The sequence below is a fragment of the Oncorhynchus mykiss genome, chromosome 25 (assembly GCF_057628025.1).
Source record: "Oncorhynchus mykiss isolate SJ-2025 chromosome 25, ASM5762802v1, whole genome shotgun sequence".
NCBI lineage: Eukaryota > Metazoa > Chordata > Actinopteri > Salmoniformes > Salmonidae > Oncorhynchus > Oncorhynchus mykiss.
Window position 1 is genome coordinate 41,749,876 of NC_143046.1, and position 5,465 is coordinate 41,755,340.

Genomic DNA, 5,465 nt, shown 5'->3' on the forward strand with positions numbered 1-5,465 from the left:
AAATGCGTGAAAGTCTACAAGCTATGATCAATGTGACTCGTGATAAAGACACTTGATTTTGTGTGAAAAAAAGTACCTTTGTGTGGCCATCTGACATCTAACTTTTGTTCACAAAAGACAAGGATGGGGGAAAATAACTCCTTAGATGACCCGCGCCATCTGCCATTCATCCGAGTCCGATTCTAAGTAGACTGGATCGTCTCTCTCATCACTTAATTCTGACTTGGGCACTGGCGTGGCACTGCACGCAATGTTGTTATTAGGGTTTTGCAAACGCACCCTACTGTGCGCATCGTCCCAAGTGCTAAGAAGCTCAATCTCCTCTGCAGCGTTGCCCTTCAGATGATTTCATAGTTTCCATCTACAACAGACACCATCCGTGCGTGCTGCACGGGGTCCAGAGCCCAAACATCCAAGCAACTTCCCTTATTAAAGACGCATTGGAACATCTTGACAACAGAACACAAATCCACCGGACGAGTTGTTCAATAGTAAGTTTTTCAAGTGTCTTACGCAGAGCGAGCCTCTCTGCTCCACGGACAGCTCTGAGATGCGTTACTGCTGGTCTCACACACCTCTGGCTGTCTCTGTTACCTTGATCTTCCTGTCGAAGCATAATTAGCCGTACAGGCAGGGAATGCCCGCACACCCACTCTTGTCCATTATCATTATTAGTTGATTCAGATCCAAACTCCAATGCGCATCTGCCTGGTAAGGATTGGAAATGTGTCGCAGAGTTGTATGCTGTCGTCTTACTGATGGCACTGTTATACACGTTGCTTGACTTACAGTTGAAGTCGGAAGTTTACATAAACTTAGGTTGGAGTCATAACTCGTTTTTCAACCACTCCACAAATGTCTTGTTAACAAACTATAGTTTTGGCAAGTCGGTTAGGACATCTACTTTGTGCATGACACAAGTCATTTTTCCAACAATTGTTTACAGTCAGACTATTTCACTGTATCACAATTCCAGTGGGTCAGAAGTGTACATACACTAAGTTGACTGTGCCTTCAAAGTTGACAGGAGAGGAGTATGAAGGTAGGTCCTATCGAGATTTGAACTCGGATCGCAGGATTCAGAGTCCTGAGTGCTAACCATTACAACATAGAACTCTATACAGAGTAATTACTGAAGTGTTCAGATTTTCCTGTCATTTGTTCACTGGATGAATAGCTGGAGATGAGATGATTGGTAGGCCTTGTGAATAATTCAGCACAAAATCTAGGAAGGTTCTACTGAGATTTGAACTTGGATCACTGGTTTCAAAGTCCAGAGTGCTAACCATTACACCATAGAACCGCGTTCTAAATCCACTTGGAAATTGTACAAAAAATATTCCTGCGTTTTAATTTGCACTACCTTCACCTGTTGTAAATACTTCCAACTGACAACAATCTTTGGACAGCTATATTCTAGTTCCACGAGGGAGAGTAATTCACATGGTAGGTCCTACCAAGATTTGAACTCGGATTGCATGAATCAGAGTCCTGAGGGACAACCTTTACAACATAGAACCTTGTACTGAATACTCTGTAAAGGTTAAGATTTTACTCTCCTTGGTTCACCAGAAAAACACAGAAAGTATTTTCTGGTTATAACCGGTATCAACTGGTCTACCCTACCATGTAACAACTTGGAAATCTGCATATTTCCAACACAATTGATGTGATGAGGGAGAAAAAAAATCTGAAATATTTTCAGTTCTTTGGGGGGCAGCAAGTTTTCAATTAAACATCTTGGAAAATTCCCGAAAAGATGTCATGGCTTTAGAAGTTTCTGATAGGCTAATTTACATCATTTGAGTCAATTGGAGGTGTACCTGTGGATGTATTTCAAGGCCTACCTTCAAACGCAGTGCCTCTTTGCTTGACATCATGGGGAAATCAAAAGAAATCAGCCAAGACCTTGTTGTTGACCTCCACAAGTCTGGTCCATCCTTGGGAGCAATTTCCAAATGCCTGAAGGTACCAGGTTCATCTGTACAAACAATAGTACGCACGTATAAACACCATGGGACCAAACAGCCATCATACCACTCAGAAAGGAGACGCGTTCTGTCTCCTAGAGATGAACGTACTTTGGTGCGAAAAGTGCAAATGAATCCCAGAACAACAGCAAAGGACCTTGTGAAGATGCTGGAGGAAACAGGTACAAAAGTATCTATATCTAAAGTAAACCGAGCCCTATATCGACATAACCTGAAAGGCCACCCAGCAAGAAAGAAGCCACTCCTCCAAAATTGCCATAAAAAAGCCAGACTACAGTTTGCAACTGTACATGGGGACAAAGATCGTACTTTTTGGAGAAAGGTCCTCTGGTCTGACGAAACAAAAATAGAACTGTTCAGCCATAATGACCATTGTTATGTTTGGAGGAAAAAGGGGGAGGCTTGCATGCCAAAGAACACCATCCCAACCATGAAGCACAGGGATGGCAGCATCATGTTGTGGGGGTGCTTTGCTGCAGGAGGGACTGGTGCACTTCACAAAATAGATGGCATCATGGGGGTGGAAAAGGATGTGGATATATTTAAGCAACATCTCAAGACATCAGTCGGGAAGTTAAAGCTTGGTTGCAACTGGGTCTTCCAAATGGACAATGACCCCAAGCATACTTCCAAAGTTGTGGCAAAATGGCTTAAAGACAACAAAGTCCAGGTATTGGAGTGGCCATCACAAAGCCCTGACCTCAATCCCATATAACATTTGTGGGCAGAACTGAGAAAGCATGTGCCTACAAACCTGATTCAGTTACAGCAGCTCTGTCAAGGAGGAATGGGCCAAAATTCACCCAACATATTGTGGGAAGCTTGTGGAAAGCTACTATATTGATATATGCATTTGCAATTACTCAACTTTGTTCAGTGTGGTTATAGAATGTGTAAAAATGTTGACGGCAACAATAGTGACCGGGGGGATAACACAGTGCATCTTGGTATACACATAGTTATACACATACCATGTTATTGTTTTACCTAACTTTCTACTCTGTTCTTTCTTTTGGTTTCACTTTGAGGCAAGTTCTGGATATGTTGGATCTAGGTGACTGCCCAGACAAGGCATGCAACATTGCAGTTATCCCTCAAAATGAGAAAGATGCTGTCCTGAGTGATTGTGATAGCGATGGGTCAGATATGGACTATGGACAGGCCATTTGCCAGCCAGGCTGTTGAATGCATATGCTGAACCTATGCAAACTGATCATGACAGGAACAACTTTATCAGTGATTATGACCCACCCCCTCCATTGTTGATAATGAGCCTCTACCAGCCAGAGGGTCCAGTCAGAAGAGCCAAGGGCCTCTACAAGCCATAGGGGTCAGCCAGAAGAGCCAAGGGAAAAGTTGCAGGTGGTCAAAAATAAAGATTGAGTGTTCAAACGATCGAAGAGGCCTGCCACCGATGTGATTCCAAAACACATAGTATTCAGCCCAAAAATGCAAAAGTTTGGCACGAAACCACTGAGCCACGGAAGGAGATCTTTACTGGCCGCTACTGTTGAAGATCAGGTAAGATATAACAAAGCTTCTCACTGGCCAATCAACACGATGCACCGGTTCAGGAGAAGCCGTCATTGCGACAAACGTACTACCTATGCATGTGAGAAATGCAAAGCGCCACTGCACATTGAGGGCTTCAAGATATACCATGGATAGTAGAAAAGGAGATGAGAGCGAATGAAAAAAGGGCTGAAAAAGACAATAAAAGAAAAATAGAAAAGTTGATAAAGGGTGAGGAGAAGCAGAACAACGGACTAGGAAGAAAATAAAAGTCGACGATCAAGACAATCAAAATGACTGAAATGTTTTTGGAAAAGGTCAATTGATTCAAGACATACTGTATGACAGTAGATATACCAGGACTGACTGATCATAGTTCAAAACAGTGATGCACAAAACATGACTGCTATACAGTTGTTAGTGAATGTTGCACTAAAATGTCACAATGACAATGTTACAATGAATATTGCACTAAAGTACAAGTTCAAATGTTACAATAGTTACAATATTAATGTTTCAATACATGTTCAACTAAAGTAACAATGTTGAAATATGTTGGTTGTTTTTTTGTCTTTACTCTCATTATTCATATCGTGTTGTATAAGGGTTTTTGATGTGTAAAATAGTCACACTAGAATGTGACGGAGCATTCTAGAGGCAATGCTGGGGACTGCCAGTGACAGAGTTTTAAATGTGTTAATAATTGGGTTGGGATTTATAAGATCTTTGATAACTGCATAGGAGAAATATGTTAATTTAGTATACGTAACATCCCACCGGTGACAATTGTGACCGACCATAAAATACTTTTCCACCTACTTTTCCATTCAAATTTAAAATGATTACTTCAAAGGGTTACTAATGACACTTGATTTGGAGATTTATGTCTGGGGAAAATTCGGGTTTAAATGGGTTAACAATATAAAATAGCAGTGTTGGGTGATTTGGAAAGCCATAGTCGGTCAATAAATATACCCGTAGAGGTTTCTCTTTAGCGCACAATCTGGGGATACAATACGATTGTAAGGTTCAAAAATTGTAAATCACAGCACAATTGAAAAATACATGGCACATGGAAACCTAAAGATGGTCTATGGTGATAGGTGTGATGGGCTGAGGGTTATGATTAAATATATTGTGTTTGGTAATGTATGACTGCTTCATATAAAAGTACTATATATGCACAATATACACTACCATTCAAAAGTATGGGGTCACTTAGATTTTTGAATAAGCACATTTGTTTATTACAATCCCTGATCAGAAGAATGTAGGAAATGACTATTGTAGCTGGAAACAGCTGATTTTGAATGGAATATCTAGATCGTTGTACAGAGGCCCATTATCAGCAACCATCACTCCTGTGTGGCAATGGAATGTTGTTAGCTAACCCAAGTTTATTTTCAAATGCTAATTAGAAAACCCTTTTGCAATCGTTGGCACAGCTGAAACCGTGCTAATTAAAGCAATTAAACTGGCCTCGACTAGTTGCGTGTCGAGGTCATTTGTGGGTTTGATTACAGGCTCAAAATGGCCAGAAAAGACCCTTCTGAAACCCGTCAGTCTATTCTAGTTCTGAGACATTAAGACTAATCCATGCGATAAATTGCAAAGTAACTGAAGAGCTTGTACAACGCTTTGCATAGATTATGCTAGATCATGTACTTGGTATAGTCCCCACCTAACATTAGCTTGCGTTAATAGTGTAGTCTACATGAAATACCTTAGCTTGGCCCCAGTTCTGTTCCCACAGTCTTGCCAACTCATGGTCATTGGGGCATCAGTGACCATAGTTAGCAAAACAGCAGTACAGAAGTCTTGGACCAGGTAAAGAATTCCCGAAAGTACTGCTCACACATCCTAAATGATACACCTCAAATAGGTATGCAATAATCCCAAAATAAGTGTCAGATTTGCATCAGCCAATGCAACACATATGAAATTAAAAATCAGTAACACTAG

The 5,465-nt window shown here is 41.0% G+C and overlaps 1 protein-coding gene across 1 annotated transcript in view; it reads left to right on the top strand.

Moving 5' to 3' along the window:
- Positions 1–5,465, top strand: part of LOC100136046 (ribosomal protein L39 protein-like) — a gene marked incomplete at both ends in the record, with an annotated part of 31,955 nt that overhangs the window by 4,465 nt on the left and 22,025 nt on the right.